This window comes from Lepisosteus platostomus, chromosome 5 (assembly GCF_059453375.1).
Source record: "Lepisosteus platostomus isolate fLepPlt1 chromosome 5, fLepPlt1.hap1, whole genome shotgun sequence".
NCBI classification, from domain to species: domain Eukaryota; kingdom Metazoa; phylum Chordata; class Actinopteri; order Semionotiformes; family Lepisosteidae; genus Lepisosteus; species Lepisosteus platostomus.
The window spans coordinates 40497361-40517299 of record NC_142615.1 but is presented as its reverse complement, the minus strand read 5'-3'; the positions used below and the strand labels follow the sequence as shown (position 1 = coordinate 40517299).

The window sequence follows — 19939 nt, the reverse complement described above, 5'->3', positions numbered from 1 at the left end:
TGGTTCACAAAGGTCAACTGTGATTCGGCTCCGGAAAAAATCAGCAGCAGTGTCGTTATTTTGTCAGTGGGTATGGCTGTCTTTTAAAACACAAGAAAAACACGGGTTTGTGGATTTCTCCAAATAGCAACAGCAAGTTTTAAACCTGCGATAAACATTCTTCCAGTTGAATAGTTTTCCTTCAAGGAAAAGGCAGCACAACAGGGAGAGTCAATATTTAAAGACTTCAGCATCTGTATTGGATTGCTTGTATGCAGACATCGCTCAGAATCCCTAATATTATTCTCCCGAATTCAGTTGTGCAGTGCTTTAGTGGTTTCAGAGTTTCTTTTATCGACACTGCTGTAGTAGAGAAGTGACATAATCACAAACGCAACCATTTGTGCTGGCTATTTCACTATTAAGCTTTGTTAATTATCACATGATTTTAACTAGTTTAACGTCATCTTCAGGAAGGCAAGAGAGCGCTGCGCACTGAGCTGAAAGCTGTGTGAGCTCCTAACTGGGTGTCCTGTGCTGTTACATGCGCTCTCATGTAGATTGCCACCTTTAAAGGTGCAATATAAAATAAAGTTATTTATTATAATTATTGTATAACAAGCTCAACCCCTGCCAACGATTCGGTGTGAAGAAGCAGAACATTCAAGTTTCACAGACAGAAGCAGCACGCAAGCACAACCAACATTAAAATGGAGGGCATTAAAACTGAGTTTCTCGAGAGACTGTGAAAAAGCAATTAATTCCCTTTCATTTGAAGTCAGCTGAAAACAACAAAACTACATACAATACAAACAAGAGCACATATAAAATATCAATAACATCGGCAGGGGCACATGCTATAATACAATTACACTTTATGAAAAAGGATTACACAAGGTAAATAAAGATAAGGTCCGCACAGCTTGTTCTTACATTTCGAAAGAGTCCGTAAATACCCCTTTACGTCTATTTTGAACTGTTCAAACGTAGGACTCTTCCCATATCATTTCACTTTATCTCACGTTCCTAAACGAGAATGCATCTCCTGTTTTAGAACTATTTTGGGCAGGATGGCTTATACAACACACCCACAGTATTCTAATGGTGGACTGCAGATCTGTGCTATAGTTCAGTCGAATTCGAAGGATCCAGCAATCGTACTGGATTTGACTGGGATACTGAAATGTCTCTTGCAAAACTATTTGGGTTTGCTTGAAACTTTGATAAACAAATGATCTGATCTGAAACTACCCAGCTTACAATCTCTGAGGTAGTTGTCACTAAACTCGGACGTGATGTGGCACACATGTGCCGTGTGCCTTTACTTTTGTAAAAAACTGGTATGGGGAAAAGTTTCTTAATATTTCTTTTGATTAGCATGCAAGAAAATGTGATCATTACCTATGGAATTTCCCGCCAGCGTGGAGCTTGAATTCACAATCTTGAGATTCAGTGTTCAAGAGTCACAGAAGAGGTCGGTCTGGTCTTTAGTTTGCCAACCATAAGCTCCGGCAGTGCTCCTCTGTAAAGCAGATTGTTCGGATCGGTTATGTGGGACGGCACTTCGATACTAAGATCGTTTGCAGCACACGCATGGTTTCCCCCCTCCACGCAAAAAACATAGACGAAGGAAGCTCTCTTGTCTTGGGCTGCTGACTCCCGGATTTAAAGCGCTCTGGGTGCCAGCTAAGTCTCTAACAAGCACACTATAAAGACAGGAATTACACTTTGCTCACATCACGCATGGAATGGCGAGGCTACTTGTTCCAATATTATCTAGTCTCACCTCATATGGTGCCGATTCCTGGTTTTCATTTAAGAAAGAGCACTGCAAACACCGTATACAGTGCAAAACGTGTGATGAAACAAGTCTTTTCCCCCCTTTTGTCTAAAGCAGAACACAGCGGAGTCATGCCGAGGGTTGTGAGATCAAGATTTCAGTGGAGCACTGTCGTCTACGTCTTTAGCTACATGAGTTGGACATCCTCTTGTACACGGAAAGCAGATTGAGATCCTCTGACATGAAAAGTGCCAGATAAAAGCCATTTCTCATCCTTTCTCTTAGTGGTGGAGCTATCGCATGTAAATGAGGCAACTTGCAAGGCGAGCAGGCTTGGTGCACACCGAACGCAGATGTCTCAGAGCAGTTGAGACGTGTCCAAGTGGCTGTCAAAGGACAGCACTTTGCTGGCGCCGTGGCTTAGTTGGCTAAAGCGCCTGTCTAGTAAACAGGAGATCCTGGGTCCGATTCCCAGCGGTGCCTTTCTTCCTGTCTTACTGTACAGAATGTATCCTTACGGGCAAATCCCATGCCTTTTAATCCAGGTGAATGCAAGTGTTCGTTTCCTTTCTGGAACAACTTGTATTGAAAGAAATCTATACAGCTTGCGAAAGATGAAACACAAATCTTGCTTATCAGTGAAGAAGAGGTGCTCCCAGCAGGCCAGCTAATACCAGCAAAGTTTTTTTTTCACCCTGACCCAGAGAATGGAGAAAAGCGAGGCGCCTGTGGCTCTGCAGTGTAATCAGTTTGCGAGTTCGGCGGTTAGCTGAAAGAGTGGTAAATGGAGCTCGCCCCAGCCCGTCCTTATTATTTTAAAGCGGATAAAAAATTAACTTCGCCGCCATTACTACCAGCTTTAAAAGACTGCCATGGGCACGGAAAAAAACACACTACAGATGAGTTTTCTGGAACCGAAGCAGACATTCCTTTTCGAACCAACTGATAAAGCTCAGCCAGTGAATACAGAATTTAACAGAATGTGAAAGCACGATCAACTTTGTAACTGCAACCACAGGAAAAACAGCAAGAAGCAGACTCCATTCCCCATTTAAATCTGTCGTGCGAGGCATGCTTTTTGAACGCATGAAGTAAATCCCACGATCGCTTTTGAACTTGGACAAAGTACTTCCAAGGAGCGCTATGCGCAAAGATTTAACAAGCTCAACCCCCGCCAACGATTCGGTGTGAAGAAGCAGAACATTCAAGTTTCACAGACAGAAGTAGCACGCCAGTACAACCAACATTAAAGCGGAGGGAACACTACGATTTGCATTGACACAAAAGTGATCTCGGTAGACGTCGTTCCCTGCATAACGCAAAAAATGGCAAAACGCATTTAGGTTGAGAGGACGCAAGAAGGATTTTGGTTTGTGCCTTGATGTCAAGCTGAGAAAGTATCTTTAAACACTTTGCTTAGTTTCTCGAGAGACGGCCAAAAAGCAGCTCCCTCCCTTTCGTCTGACGTCAGCTGAAAGGAGGTCTCGACAGAAGCACCTGGCAGCGGTGGGATTCGAACCCACGCCCCCAAAGAGACTGGAGCCTTAATCCAGCGCCTTAGACCGCTCGGCCACGCTACCCGCTGTGCCCTCTCTCTTTGTCTCACTACTTGCCTGGAGGAAGCCGGTTGGGTTTTGCTCTTGTCGCCCGACTTAGTGGCGTTATGACCGTGGAATCGACTGCACCTGCTTTTTCTGAGATGCTTCCCCTCTCATGGCGAGATCTCGACTTCTTTAACACCTCTGGATAAAGATCTTCTGCGAAGCAGGTTTCAGACCTCTGTGTACAGCACCCTTGATGTCATTTTATTTTTACAGCAGCCGCATCCGGAAAGTTGTGTCTTGTATTTTTTATTTGAACAATAAAACTACATACAATACAAACAAGAGCACATATAACGTATCAAGAAAATCGTCAGGGGCACATGCTATAATACAATTACACTTTTTGGAAAACGATTACACAAGGTAAATAAAGATAAGGTCCGCACAGCTTGCTCTTACATTTCGAAAGAGTCCGTAAATACCCCTTTACGTCTATTTTGAACTGTTCAAACGTAGGACTCTTCCCAGACCATTTCACTTTATACCACATTCCTAAACGAGGATGCGTCTCCTGTTTTAGAACTATTTTGGGCGGTATGGCTTATACAACACACCCACAGTATTCTAATGGTGGACTGCAGATCTGTGCTATAGTTCAGTCGAATTTGAAGGATCCAGCAATCGTACTGGATTTGACTGGGATTCTGAAATGTCTCTTCGGGTCTGCTTGAACTTTTAAAAAAGTGATCTAAAAGCTTCCCATCTTACAATCTCTAAGGTAGTTGTCACTAAACTCGGACGTGATGTGCCACAGATGTGCCGTGTGCCTTTACTTTTGTTGTGTTCAAGAGTAGTCGTTGCGTGAGCTCCTCACTGCGAGTCCTGTACTGTACTGTGATTTCGTTTAGATAATCTAGGAAGAGTACAGCGACTAGAACGCCTTGAACGTCTATCGGTATGTATATATAAAAACACTAAAGAACATGCAAAGTGATTAAATGTCTATTTTCTGATTACGTCTCGGCTTCACTTAGTGAATTCCCTTAGTGGAAGGTCTTTTCTTTCTGGTGCTGTTATTGATCGCATACGAAACCTTATTCTCATAAAGAATACGTCACCTACAAAGTCACTGTGAAACTGGTATCGGGAATAGTTTATTAATATTTCTATTGATTAGCATGCAAGTAAATTTTATCATTACCTATGGAATTTCTCGCCAGCGTGGAGCTCGAATTCACAACCTTGAGATTGGGCTGTATGTGTAAAATAAGCTTTCGCTTCTCAGATATCTCAGTTAGTAAAGCGGAAGCCTGTAGTGGAAACAGATGGGAACACTTAAGTCGCCAGTTTTATCTGGTTTGAAGAGTTCTGCTGTATTTTTGTGGTTAAGGCGATAGACTTGAAGTCCATCAGGGTCTCCCTGTGCAGGTTCAAGTCCTGCCGAGTACGGGAATCTCCTTACGTCGTTGTGTGCCTGCATAAACATGGAAACGCACTGCTCTACTTTTAAAACGCTAAGTTGCTTGAAACTGCTGCCTTGGAAATAAATTATTCAGCATCCACGAATGACATTTCGCAGCTGGAAGCAGATAAGGATGCTTATAGGGTTCGCGTGTCTTGTGTCCTACTTCCAGCCTTTGAAAACCTAATTAGTAAAGATGAAACAACCGACTCCATGGGTGTTGGTCGTGCACAAGGAGGAGCTGTGACAATAGCGGAGCAGGAGTGTGGATGGCGCAGCTGGAAACTCGTTTTCATGCGCTCCTCTGGAAGGAATGAAAATAAAAGTCGAAATCCGAAACAGTAGCAGCCTTAAGAGTAAATGCCTAGCTAGCAAGCGCTCCTAGTTAGTAAAGTGGTGTGTATCCCTGCCTATCACACGGGAAACTGGGGTTTGATTACCGACGGGGAGAGTGTGTGAGAGTTTGCGTAACTCACATTTTCTGATGACTATTCCGAAGGGGCACCCTGTCAACTCCTAATACTTTTCGAAACCCTGCCTGTGTGTTTGATTATTTTTCTTTTTCTTCGAAAATGTTCAATATTGATCATAACTAAAGAAAATAACAGAAAAAAAGCTGGGTGACACAGGCTTCTGTTTTGATATGGCTGTACAAGAAACAGGAGGAATCTCTTCACTCCTACAGAGCATGAGCTGAATCAGGAGTGAGACATTTCGCATGTTCGTGCATATGTTAACGCATGACCTACATCGTAAAACTAAATTAAAAACTAACATTAAAGTTGTCAAAGACATTCATTTATATACAAACAAGAGACAGACATAGCATGACCTACAGTAGGCTGTTGTTTTATTGTAAGAAAAATAAGACGTACTATGCACAAATTGCTGCATAAAACAACCTGATATTTTAATTATTATTATTTTATAATTTGACAAGTGTGAGGCCCCCGATTCTGTTCCCATTATCTTCAGTCCTGATTTTTTTAAACATGATATCTTCCCTTCCTCTAGTTGAAGTCACACGATGAGAGCGATTTTTTTTTCACATTGCGATCCAAACACTGACACTGACCAAACCAGAACGGATTCTGCTGGGGGCTGGAATGAGCTCATTCTCATTCCCTGTGCTGGTACACCTTATCTAATTTTTACAATCACGATAGACTTCTTTTAAATAAAGTAGATATAGCCCTGAAAAAAACATTAGCTTTATTCGTTTTAACATTAATCGATTTAGAATCTAAAATCGATTTTTTGATAGGTTCAATTTATATTTAAATTAAAATATAGCGTGTATACCTAATCATCCAACTGGCAGAGCAATATTTACGTTGCCTTCCAGAGCTTCCAGCGTGTGGTGGATTAGTATGAGCGTTTGTATGCTACTACTACAGCAGTGGCGCAGGTGCACAATCCACTTTCACACGACTATTTCAGTGTCTTCTCCTCTCACAAATGAACGGGAGCGCAGGATCAGAGTTCGAATGTTATTGATTGGTGATCGTTCAGCGGGGGTCCGGACGTGTTTGCGAGGCTGAAACCAGACGGTATCGTGTATCAGGCTCCGCTTTAAATCAAAATGCTTTACGACTACAAGAGACACGTATAGTATGAAGGATGGGAAAAAAATATGATTTCTTGGAAGAAAATGGTTTTTATTTGCATTCAGAATTAAGCGGAATTTTAGCGCGACACACAAATCCTTTGTCTTTTTTAAAGATATTATATATACGTATAATTATATATATATTATATTTTTTTGCTTAGAAATTTTGGACTGGAGGTGATGTATTACTAGTAGTGACGCTGAGTTCTCTATGGTGAAGTTAAGTCATAAGACCAGGGACAGTAGCTTAATGGATAACGCTTTTTCATCAGGAGATTGTTGGTTCAACTCCTGCCTGATTGACATGTCTCGCTCCTGATTCAGTTCATCCTCCATATGAGTGAAGCGATTCCTCCTGCTTCTCGTACAACCATATCAGAACAGAAGCCCGTGTCACCCAGCTCTGATTCAAGAGCGACTCGCATCTTCAGCCCTTTTTTTTGTTCGTGATCATTATTTTCTTTAGTTACGATCAATATTGAACTTTTAAAAAAATAAAACAACAAAAATGAAACGCAGGCAGATTTTGTAAAAGTGTTAGGAGTTGACAGGGTTCCCCTTTGGAATAGTTGTCAGAAAATGTGAGAAAAGGAAAGTTACGTAAGCTCTCACACACAGCATTAGAGATTGGAATCTGATTGTTAAAAAAACTACCCGTCTCCCCAGCATTTAACGGTGCTGTTGTTTTTATTTTACATATTGTTAGCATTTTAATGAATTGTTAAAAGATTGATACACAAATCGCAAAATACGAAACGTAAAAAACCCAACTGTAAGCAATTGACCATTCATATTCCTGAATTTTAAATCTGTGTTTATCTGTGTCCATGTGCCTGGTGCAGCTATTTTAAAAGCAGAGTCTATGATTTATTGCGGAAGCGCATTGTTGCCACCAAGGAAAAAAATCCTGAATTCACCTAATTAAGAAATACCAAATTATCACCTAATTACGAGATAGCAACGATATCATATGTGTGTATGAACAACCTGTTACATTTGCAATGGCAGTACCTACAGACTATCGAAAGGTTTGCTGGCACTGTGGGTTTAGTGTTCCTGACAATGTGCACGCTGAGAAATGCGCACGGACTGACTTTCTTCTCGCAATGAAAATGTTACCGCTTGTACCTCATGTAAACACAGTTTTAACCATTAGCACACTCATATATATCCTGAATCAAGAACGAATGTGACCTGGAATCCATTGTACCGCTTCAAACTGAAAGTCAGATATATAGTCTCAAAACTACATAACTGAGTGACTCCTGTTTAATTTTCTTTTCGCTTGCTCGATTTGTAGTACGCTCCTCAATACTTACAACCGATAAATAAAACGGATTCATGTGCCACAGCATTCTGCTGCAGGTACGGTTTGCACCGTGTATTAGGCGAACCCGAATTAAATATTTCAAATATGTGAAGAATTTCATGAAACTTGAAAAAAGAAGATCACAGCCAATGTCAACAGTTCAGAGCCTGTAGGTAGCTTCAACAGAACAAAACGATCTGATGCCGCAATTCTTTCATAGAGTGTATTGTGACACTATACGCTGTTGCTATTACTGCTACATCTGCTGCCGTTGCTTAAAACTCTACTCAGCGGGCAAGTAAAGTTGTACAAGGAATAGACTACTTTGAGCCGTCCAAATTCCATTAATTAAATTTAAGCTTTTTTTTATTAATAACAGCATTAGTAATACATTGCGTGCTCAGAAACGTTACTTATTAGCTTATGAAGCAATATTGTTTCGACAATTTGCGGTCTTCAAAACGTAAACGCTGAAGTTTTTATACTTCCTTGTGAGCAGATCACCTTTGATTTAGGAAAGGAAAACGTACTCCCCTGTTGCTTTCATTGCAATATCTGAATCGAGACCCAAGCGCTAAGAAAGCTGAATAACGCAAAAGACATAAACCCGATTTTAATTTAGGTACACATTTTCTAATGCAGCTTTCATTACAAGACAGTCTATTTCTCGAAAGCGTGTTATGTAAAAAAGAGAAAAACTAAAATATATGGATGACAATATTTAAAAGATTAAGATTTTACTTTTGAGAAATTGTCATTTTATGTATCTAGACGCTTTTCAACCGCTGGTTTTAGAACTTTGCTTTGCTTCCTGAATCATTTTCAGTGTTATAAACTGGGTGTAGACGGAGCGATCACTGTTGAACAGTTGATAGGTTGGAGCTGTTCAGACTACTCTTGTTATTCCTCAAATGCTTCCATAATTTTTCTTTCAGGCTAGGACGCGAGTGTGTACATGTGTTTGGTTTTCGTTTCACTGATTCTCATTGAAGATTTGGGAATTAACGACGAAAGAATCAGTTGCCTCGGAAAGCAGAAGCTTTGGTTCACAACGATCTTGAAGACACGCCCATGTAGTGCAGCGTGTGATATTTGTACTATAAAAGACCAAGTGCTCAAAGTGACGTCTGCGTTTACCGTTTAGACTTTTCATCTCGGGCGCACTTTTAGAAAGCAAAGATAGAGCAGTTGTGTTGAATCACACTATGACAGCAGAGTGGCGCAGCGGAAGTGTGCTGGGCCCATAACCCAGAGATTGATGGATCGAAAACCTCCTCTGCTATACACACCGTCAGTTTAATGACGTGAAGTTAAACTGTTTTTTTTCTCTCGTGTGTGTGCAAGCTTCACACTTACTGTATTCGTTAATCTTTACCAATAGCAGATGCCCAAATGTATCTTTGGTTGTTCTGAGATCCTTGATAGTTTCCTCAAATCCTTCAAATGAACATCCATATCAAAGCAATTATGTTTATATTTATTACAATTAAGGTACATATACAAAATATCAACGCACATTTGTATAATGCTCATTTAATGATTGTCAAGGATTGTCAAGTTCTCCAAACAAATCTGTGATCTAATTTTAAAATATTTTTGCTAAGGATACAACGGGTGTATAAATGAATTCTCCTGACAGCCAGTTGAAGATAAAATTCCACACGTGAAAATGGTTCTCTTGAACATTGACTTAGGTACTTAATTGTTTACATGTAGTTCCACACGAGTAAAATGCACATTTCCTGCAAAGATCAAGAGGGTTTGCAAAGAAATCCCATCAAGTTTAAGAAGAGATTATGGTTATAGCAGAACAATCTGAAGCACATCCCTGAGTGGGTTTGAACCACCAGCCCTTTGTTTAACAACTGCACAGAAACACACTCACATTGCTTTTTGCCATTCACACATTTGTAGTTAAAATAAAATACTGACATTTTCCTGCCAGCCAGCAGTATTTCTCCTGCACTGACCATGAATAACCAATAACTTTATTTCATCTTTTGCAGGCTGTAATCTACAGAAAAGGAAGTGAATACTTGTATTAAGCTAAATCAAGCCGACGGAAATGCACTGTCGTTGTTTTTCTCCACTTTTCGTTTAAAGGAGAAAAATCACTGTCATTTTCCTGCGGTATTTCTTCTGTCCTGATAAGCAAGACTTGTATTTTATCTTTCATAAGTTGTTTGAATTTCTTGAAGTTCAGAAACAACTTGTTCCAGAAGGGAAATGAACACTTGCTTCAAAGTAAATCAAGACGTACTGTATGTCTCTCTAGCTGCGTGTGCTCTTATCTGTCCATCTCTCTCTCCTCTTCTCTCTGGCAGTCTGTGCAGAGTATCTGAAGGGGATGTAACACCACTTGGCAAAGAAGAAAAATTCTGAGGCAGAATAAAAAAAAAACATTATTCTCTTCTCAGTCAGATTCACAGCTTAGACTCACACTCAGACAGAAGCTCAACTCTGTACTGCTCTCTATCCTCACAATCCAGAACCAGAAGATATTCAGACGATCAGTGCTGCTACATGAACAATATCAGACAGAACAGCCTGGACTCAAGTCACATCTCCCCCTTTTCTCCTTTCTCCCAGCCCTCTTAGAGACATAAAAGAGCTCCTGGTTCTCCTCTCTGTGAACTGGGCTCAGGGGTCACTGATCTGGCAGCTGTGGGCTCTGTTCCAGGGCAGAAGCAAGAAGCTTCTATTAACCCTTTCCAGGACTTCCAGCCCTTCAGTATTACTTTCTTTACTGTACTGTAAATGATATCTCCCGCCAGCCCTTCAAAGATACGTTTCCATGGGTGAATATGGTTGTCTGGGGAGTTGCGGTGTTGATCACTATTGGACTTCCCCGGTCTCAAGTGTTGTTCTTGGACACGGGCAAAAGACTCGCATTTTCGGTAAATATAAAGAGGGTTAAGGTTTCGGCTTTAGCGGAGGCAGTATTTACATTGACAATAATAAGAAGATCGTCCCTGGGTGGGCTTGAACCACCAACCTTTCAGTTAACAGCTGAATGTGCTCACCGATTGCGCCACAGGGACTGACGAGAAATGCTCTACTCCATTCGCACCGTTCCACTCAAAAAATAAACATAGCTTGCATTTTCTTGCCAGTCGGCAATATTCCTTCTGCTCTGATAGCCAAGAATTAAATTTCATTTTTCACAAGCTGCATGAATTTCTTGAAAAACAAGTTGTTGCAGAAAGGAAATGCATTCATGCATTAAACTAAATCAAGCCCTGTGCGGTTGTCCAAGATGGTAGTTTCTGCACAAAAAGACAGGAAGAAAGTCACAGCTGGGATGTGGAGCCAGGATCTCCAGTTAACTAGACAGGTACTTAAACTGACTCAGCTACGGTGCCGGCAGAATTCTCCTTTTTTACAGCTGCTTGGACACACCGCTCTGAGCCATCTGCGTTCAGTAAGCCCTGAGTCTGCCGGCTGAGCAAGCTGCCTCCTTTACACGGAACAGGAGCCCTGACCATAAGAGAAATGGCTTTTATTGGGCACTTTTCATGTCCAATGTGCTTGACATCTCCCAAGGGCGACAGAGTTCATTTATGACACTTTTCCTTTCTTTCTTCTTTCTGTACTCTTTGATGAAACTAAATGAGAAATCATCTAAGGGAAAATGTATTTTTTCATGGAGAAAACATGCACCAGGAAATGTTGTGTTTAGAAGAAGTGAGTTAACATGAAAAGTTACCTAATTTACCGGAGCAAATGCTCACCTAGCAAGATAAGCTTTACTACTAGAGAGAAGTAGAGTGAAAGACGTGATCATTTCACGCCGTTGTGGAACAAAATGCTTTTTTTGTCAAGACAGAAATCCAGGCTGCTCCAGGTGAGGTTTAAACTTTCAGCCTCGGCATGACTCAACTGATTATGTCATTTTATTGTACATGGCCTGAACCTGGAAGAAGATTGGAAATCAAGACGTTACGGTGTTGTTTTAATACTTTCCTACTCTTTTTTCTTGGGATTCTAAATCAATTAGAAATTCAGAGCGACACATAAAGGCTTTGTCTGCTTAAAAGTACTGATTTTTTAAAACTGATAAAAATGTAGAAAACACGGTTCTCACTTAGAAATTTAAGATGGGGGTGGGGTATTACTAGTAGCGGCACTGAACTCACCATGGTGCAATTCATTTACGTGACGGGCTAGTGGTTTAATGGATAACGCGTCTGATTTTGGTTTATGAGATTGTCGATTCGACTTCTACCGGGGTTGTGTGATTTAAATCAGGCTCCTCAGAAATAGATGTCCGTTATGTAAATGAACCGCACCTGAAAAGCAAACGTTGGGTCTGGGTTCCTTTCTTTCCTGCATGAAATAGCATGAAATAGCAAATCGTTACAAAAAAAAAACACCAACTAATGTCCAATAGTCCAATAGTTAGTCATTTAAGTAAACATGAATATACTGTAAGGTCTTGGTAAATGGGAGTGGATTTCAACCACAATTAAAAAAGGGCAAATTATAATTACAGGCTTCAGACACTTTTTCATACAAAAGTGACCAAACACTCCCTAACTTTCAGGTTTGCTTGAACCTGTAACAAAAAAGCAGTCTGAAACTTCCATTCTCTGATGTCACTGTCTCTAAAGTCAGACGTGATGTTTCGCGGACGTGCAGTGTGCCTTTTCTCTTGTCGTGTTCAAGATGAAACGCTGCATAAGCTCCTGACTGGGTGTTCTGTACTGCTCTGTTATTTTGTTCAGATTACCTAGGTGGTGTACAGCTAAAACCCAACTGTGTGGTATAAATTCCGGGTTCAGCAAAAGCAACCACATCAGCTGACCTCAACATGATTTGAACACACAACCTTTTGATCAGGAGTCAGATACGCTACCATTGCGCCACAAGGTCACTCATGGCTAGTGTTTTTAATTCACCCAAAGAGAAAAATCAGCGTCCCTGAAAAAGATTGTTTTCATTCTCTCCTGTGAGGAGCGCCGCTCTTCCAACGGGGGTCTCTTCTTCCCAGACCACAGATTATTCTTCCCGCCCGGCTCTCTCACGGAGAGCAGACACACCGTCTCCACTAATGTGTTTACTACATCTATAGATCTGACCCCCTACAGCCCCGATATTCCTGGACAGGATATTTACCACCAGCCTCGTGAACTTCTCATCTTGACCTCTCCCAGGAGGAGCATAATTAACACAGAATCCTCTCTCCATTTAGCAAATAACACAAAACACTGTTTACCTGCAAGACAGAAAACCAGGCTGCTCCAGGTGAGGCTTAAACTCACAACTTTGGAATGACTCCACTGAATATGTCATTTTACATGGCCTGAACCAGGAAAGAGATTGGAAGTCAAGAAGTTATGGTGTTGTTTTAATACTTGCCTACTCTTTTAATTTTTCAGTCAAATCTTTTATTTGGGAGTACTTTCAATGGATGTTAATCCTTGTCCCGATGGACGATTCTCGGCCATGGTGCATCTTGAATAATGTTCTTATAGGCTTCAGTTTGGAAAAGTGCGCTCTTCAGAAGCTACGAAACCGCTAATGGTTACATAACACTTAATGCAAAAGCAACGTTCGGGTTTGAAAAAGAATATTACTTGCTATAAATACAAACACTGTTACAGGAAGCGTGTTAGGGCTATTTTAGCTTAGATCATCAATTCATCTTAAATTCTTGTCCATCTATATCAACAGCGTCATTGCTACTGAGCGCTAAAGGCAGGTCTTGGCAATACAATCTTCTTTAGAAAACATTTTTAAAACTATTTCCACTACCATACGTGAAGTAAAAGATTCCGATTGCACGCAACTAATAAATCATCTTTTCCAGGGACGTTGTATCTAGATGCAAATTACAATCAAACATTTATCAGCTTTAACATTTTCTTTCGGATCCACAGGACGATCAGCATGAGCCATCAAAGAGCCTGTAGCGGCAAGCAGTTTAAAAGCACACAAGTGATCTGTCTTTGGTCAAAGGAATTGCTGGAGCAGTAGGACGCAGAGCAATATCTAGCAGCTGCAGACGATGTTCGGGGAAGAGAGATTCTGTTTTCAGCAGAGGGAGTGAGAATGAGCTCAGTCCGGCTCCCAGCAGAATCCATTCTGGTTTGGTTACTGTCAGACTGTGCGTCTGAGGCTCTTTGGCTCACATCTTGTGATTTCCATGAGAGGAAGAGAAGATATCACTTTAAAAAAAAATCAGAACTGAAGATTTGGATCCGGGACCTCATACTTGTCAAATGATTAAAATAATATATCAAGTTGTGTTTCTGCAACATATCGTGCACAGTATGCCATTTTGTTCTAAAAATACAGTAGATTGTACTTAATAAAAATGTACAATTCACCGCTGGTATAAACAGATATGTGCTGTGTTTGCCTTTGTTAGCATTTGTTTAAAAAATAAGTTCAGAATAAGATAAAAAACACAGAAAGCACAAACGTAATAATATAATGATACAAAATCAATACCAAATCATAAAGCCAATTAAGTACCTATCCTTTGAAAACAGTGACATTTGTATCTACTTTTGAATTACAAATCAGACAGAGTAGTCCCTTAATTCAAAGATAAGATCTTGGCCAAAACAAGACAATCAGATTTTGGCTGAAATCGTAACAAGAGCCTCTGCTTCATCGTTTATTGAGCTTTTGATCAACGTCTGAGTGAAAAAGATTCGCTATTTTAACTCTTTGATTAAAGTTCACAAAAAGCACCTTCCTTCCAGCCGGAGTCAAAACAGCGACTTAAGGATTCCTAAATGTTTCTAATACAGTCAGCCGCGCTACCAACTGAGCTATCGAAGAGATCTAAAGTTCTCCTCTCTGGCACATATTGCCAAATGTAGTGAAATATTCCGGGTACTTAAATTCCAGTTCGACATCAAGTTTCCAACTTGTTTCCTTAGTCTTGTTTACCTTGAATTTAAGCCACAAACCAGGATTCTACTGTATAATCTTCCGGGGATGTTACAAAATGTTTGATGGGGCATTAATCATTACAGGCTTTAATTCACTCCTTTTTTTTTCTCGATGCATCATATTAAACATTTCATTTGGATCGAGAAGAGGATCACCATGAGAAACAAAACAAACTGTTTGATTCCGGCTCTATTGGGAGCTGTATCACAGCTAATGCATGTAAAGCCTTCAGTATGCGATAGTGAGAGTTCAGTTATGCCAGGGAGTGGGAGTGAAGAGAACTGAACTGAAATTTAGTAAATTCATATTTAAATAGAGTGTAAATCATCAAAGTGTTCTGTCACTTAAAACTTGTTACAACACTACCAGGAGTGGGGATTGAACCCACATGGACATTTGTCTATTGGATCTTAAGTCCAACAGCTTAACAACTCGGCCATCCTGGTCTACGGCTAGATGCCGTTCAGTTGTTTAACATTTAAATATGATTCAACAATTAAAAAAAATTAAACCAGCGCCCTGTCACAGAAACATACCCCGGTCACCCGCGCAACAAGCAGGGGTACTCGGCACTATACTAACGAGGAGCACTTGTCTGGAGCTGAGCGTGAGCTCTGTTTACGGTCAGCAGTCATTTCCTCTTTTCCAAAGACATTTTCACCTGCTCTCAGTAATTAATGTCGGTTTGAAGTCTGTTCCTGTTGTCTCCACTCTTGACAAAGAGCAGCCTTACGTAGGAGACTCCCTCTCTCAAGAAGTTTGCCATCACCCTGCAAGAGAGAAGAGCCAACAGCTGGGTAAACAGCTTGAAGTTCGAAAAAGATGTTGGCACGCCTGTAGTGTTTACACAAAACCTCTTAGAGTTGCGAGAATACTTCCTTTGTGTATAAAATACATTGTGAATGCTTTCTCAGCCTTTACTTTTTCGTTTTTATGACATTTTTTTACCAAGCATGAATATTCTTTTGTCCATATCTCCACAATGGAAGCACAGAACGCCTTCAAACCAAATGCATTTTAAAGACCACGCCTTGTGGATATTTCCACAGCCTTTACATCAAACTATCAGTGAGCTAATTATCTTTTTTTAAACCTGCTGTGTGCACACGTTCACAACGCGAGAAATACTGTTCAATACGGCTTCGTGCGAAAAACCCATATATGACCATAGGAAGCAGAACAGCGCAGTCTCCAATTACCCAGACTGTAAGCATGGGAATAAAGCTTTGTTTAATTTCTGAAACCCTTCCTTTACGTCCTGTTTTCATTCAGGTAAGGGTAAACTATATTCACAATACTACTGACAGCAGCAAGATTAAAATATTCTTTACTCAGCGGCTTATTAAAAACAGCTCCCATGATGTTCATACCGACTTTTTACACAGAACACTGACACAGCTTTGTGTTCTGAATCTCTTTTTCTTATGCTTTTATTTAATGTGGCACAATGCACTGGGATAGGGGTATTCTGTTCACAAACCAATAGCATTTAAACCAAAGCACCCACAATGCTGAAAGTAAGTGTTTTGCACACTAAGCAGGTCCTCTGACTTTTCCCAGCTTTGTTTTGGGTTGTGGAACCTTTATTTTTTTATGATTTTCTGAAGATAACACTACAGGTAATACACTGGGATAGGTGGGTTGACTTCATGGCTCAATAGCATTCAAATACAACAGCCACACTGCTGAAATCAAGTGTTTTACACACCAGACAGGCCCCCTAACCTTATACAACCTTGCTGTGGCTGTGGCCCCTTTCTTTATTTTGTAATGATTTTCGGAAGATAACACCACAGGTAAATACAGTGCGATAGGTGGGTCTTCTTCATGGCTCAATAGCATTTCAAATACAACAGCCACAGTGCTGCAACCAGGTGTTTTACACACCAGACAGCTCCCCCAACCTTATACAACCTCGCTTTGAGTTGTGGAACATTTCTTTCAAATCACTTGGGTTCATCAATCATTTGATCATTTTTCAGCATGGAATAAACCTATTACTTGTGAACTTGAACTTGAACTTGAACTTTATTGCCATATGTAACCGGTACTGGTACAATGGAATTCTTACTTACAGAAAGTCTCTCGATTGTAAAACAAGTGTAAAAAACAAAACAAAGTGCAAACAGTGCATCAAGACAATGTACAAACAAACAATAGACAATGTGCAAGTAAACATGTAGACAGTTTGAATGTAAACAACACAGACGTGTAAACAATGACTGGAGATGTGCAATAGATAAGAAATCATAAAGAGGTAGATGGTCATGGTGTAGGTGTGGTCCGAGGGGGATGGCTAAATGTGTTCGCCAGTCTCACTGCTTGTGGATAGAAGCTATTGAAGAATCTTGTGGTAAGTGTCCGTATGCTCTTATATCTCTTGCCTGAGGGCAGTGGGGTGAAGAGCTCCTGCCCGGGGTGGTGACTGTCCTCTGTGATGGCCAGAGATTGTTCCTTGGAGATTACCATCTGCTGATAAGATATGATCACTATATTGACCATATACAATTTCTTGCATAAGGAATTCATATTTTGCATACACCGATCCCCCCGGAGTCCCAAGTGATTCTGGTTTTGGAAAGCTAAAGGACAATGAACTTCACGATACCAGGGGGACAGTGGGTGGTCATGTCTCCCCTAAACAATGTCTCTTGTCAGATTATGATGTCAGTGCATTTAATAATGTTGTTGAACTCTCTTTAGCCCAAATACAGAGGAGCTCAGACCCAGAATGTTACACATACTGACAGAGAGTGATCTCATTATGTGTGTTTGGATTTTAACAACTATTATTATTGTTTGCTAGAACCAAAACAATCTATGTTAGACATTTTCATCTTCAGCCAAAAATACAAACCTGTGTACGTAGTGTGGTGCAGGTTCTTGTCCAATCCTGCTCTTGGTCCAGGTTGGAGTCTTGTTAGCTGGTATGGATGGGTTTGGGGGTGTTGATACCAGAGTGGTCCAGGAGGGGGCTGCAGGTGTCTCGGGGGCATTCTTGTTTTTCTATGAGTTCAGGTTGATTCTGTTGGTTCTGTCACGAATCTCCCTCACGCAGGCAAGCGTTCCCGCATTCCCTCGAGCTCTCCCCATACCAAACGTGCACGCGTCAATCAGTCCTCTACTTAAACCCTCATCTGTCCCCCGGTCATTGCTCACAATTGAGATTCTCTCCCGAAGCTTACCTACTAACTACACCTTTGCCTTACTACGACTTCTCCCCTGGACCTCGACCCCGCTTTTCCGACTACCGCTTTAGCCACTCGATTTTGTACCTTCGCCCGTTTTACGCTTTCTCGGATCCTGACCCCAGCCTGTCTCTTCGCCTCTGCCTACCGACGCAACTTCTACGCCTTCCCGGACTCCGACCCCTGCCAGTCCCTCGGCTACGCCTTCGCCCGTCGATTCTGTGCCTACGCCTCTACTACGCCTTCCCGGACTCGGACCCCTGCCTGTTTACTCCGACTACGCCTGCGTCTCGCGCCAACCCTACCAAGGGCACCGCATTGGATCCCTATCCTCAGCAGTCAGCCCCTGCGTGACAGGTTCTGAGTGTCTTGTTTACATCCGTTTGTGTGTATAGATGAAAAAGCTATTGAAGAGCACCCCCACACCCCCCACCCATCTCGGTGGAAGTTGCCATGTTCAAAAAATCCTAAAAAGATAATTAAAGTTGCACACAACAAAGCATGACTGTGAAAGGTCAGGAGGCCTGCCTAGTGAGCACAACACTTGATTACAGTAAAAAAATCATTAAAAAATAAAGAAATGTTCCACAACTCAGAGTGAGGTTGTATAAGGTTAGGTGAAATGTCAGGTGTAAAACACCTGGTTGCAGCACTGTGGCTGTTGTGCTACAAAATAAAGAAAGGGGCCACAGCCACAGCAAGGTTGTATAAAGTTCGGGGGGCTGTCTGGTGTGTAAAACACTTGGTTTCAGCAGTGTGGCTGTTGTATTTGAAATGCTATTGAGCCATGAAGACGACCCACCTATCCAAGTGTATTACCTGTAGTGTTATCTTCAAAAAATCATAAAAAAATAAAGGTTCCACAACCCAAAACAAAGCTGGGAAAAGTCAGAGGACCTGCTTAGTGTGCAAAACACTTACTTGCAGCATTGTGGGTGCTGTGGTTTAAATGCTATTGGTTTGTGAACAGAATACCCCTATACCAGTGCATTGTGCCACATTAAATAAAAGCACGAGAAAAAGAGATTCAGAACACAAAGTTGTGTCAGTGTTCTGTGTATAAAGACGGTTTGAACATCATGGGAGCTGTTTTTAATAAGCTGTTGAGAAAAGAATATTTTAATCCTCCTGCTGTCAGTAGTATTGTCAATATAGTTGACCCTTTTTGGAAAGCTTTCTCAGCCCGAAACGCAAGCGAGACACCAGAAGGGGTGTGTGCAGGTTTCCGTAGTGTAGCGTCTATCATGTTTGCCTAATATGTGAAAGGTCCCTGGTTCAAAACCAGGCGGAAACAGCCTCTTTTTGAGTTCACAGAGGTCTTGAGCGACCGGTCATTTGTTCCCAGTGTATTTCTGGTGCCTTCATGCACTCTTGTGCCAGGACCTGCAAGAACAACAGAAAGATTAGCATCCAGTGGGGGCCTCTTAGTGAGCCCAAGATCTCATCAAGAATTGGCTCCAGCAACAGGGCTGGGCGCATTGTTCCATTCTCCGACCACTCTCGGTGTAAACAAGTGCCTCCTGGTCTCTGCTTGAAATGCACTTTCCTGCGTTTGCTTTGGTGTAACTGGCTTCCCCTGCATGGGCGAATGTGAAGAAGATCCTTAGTAAGTCATTGAAGAAAACTGAGAAGAGGTTGGAGTGGCCTCTGTCGTTCATCAACGATCCCGTCAGGCAGTACTCCTCTGCAAAGCGCCGTTTGTTCACATCGATTGGCTTTTTTTTGCCTTCATTCGTGCAAGTAGTAAAAGCAGACGCCCCTATTCTGCCATGACCTGGATTCGAACAGGGGTTGTTGCGGCCACAACGCAAAGTACTGACCACTTTACGATCACGGCGAGTTACCGATACACGCATGGCAGGGCGGAAAAGGCTGTGCTCTCTTCGTGTGACATAATTCGGAAAAGTCCTGACGTTACATTTCAACTGAGCCCCAGTATACATCGACCCTTCAACACTCTGAGTGACAACTCTCTTGCGTGTTTTCTCATATTTATGTAGTTTGCTTGCATGATGCCGAGAACAGTGTGGTTGTTCGCTGCCATATGGTCTAGCGGTTAGGATTCCTGGTTTTCACCCAGGCGGCCCGGGTTCGACTCCTGGTATGAGAATGTGTCGGTTTTGCCTCCTGCTTTCCAAAAGATCAGCACCGTGTACGAAGGAGCC

At 41.6% G+C, this 19939-nt stretch overlaps 3 non-coding genes across 3 annotated transcripts; 1 reads left to right on the top strand and 2 right to left on the bottom strand.

Annotated features, from left to right (window-relative positions):
* The first annotated feature begins 2168 nt into the window (after window positions 1-2168).
* On the top strand, window positions 2169-2242 carry trnat-agu (transfer RNA threonine (anticodon AGU)). Its single transcript has one exon. It is a non-coding gene; the product is annotated as a tRNA-Thr (tRNA).
* A 1015-nt stretch (window positions 2243-3257) lies between these two features.
* trnal-aag (transfer RNA leucine (anticodon AAG)) lies at window positions 3258-3339 on the bottom strand. Its single transcript has one exon. It is a non-coding gene; the product is annotated as a tRNA-Leu (tRNA).
* A 7311-nt stretch (window positions 3340-10650) lies between these two features.
* Window positions 10651-10724, bottom strand: trnan-guu (transfer RNA asparagine (anticodon GUU)). Its single transcript has one exon. It is a non-coding gene; the product is annotated as a tRNA-Asn (tRNA).
* Window positions 10725-19939: the final 9215 nt, after the last annotated feature.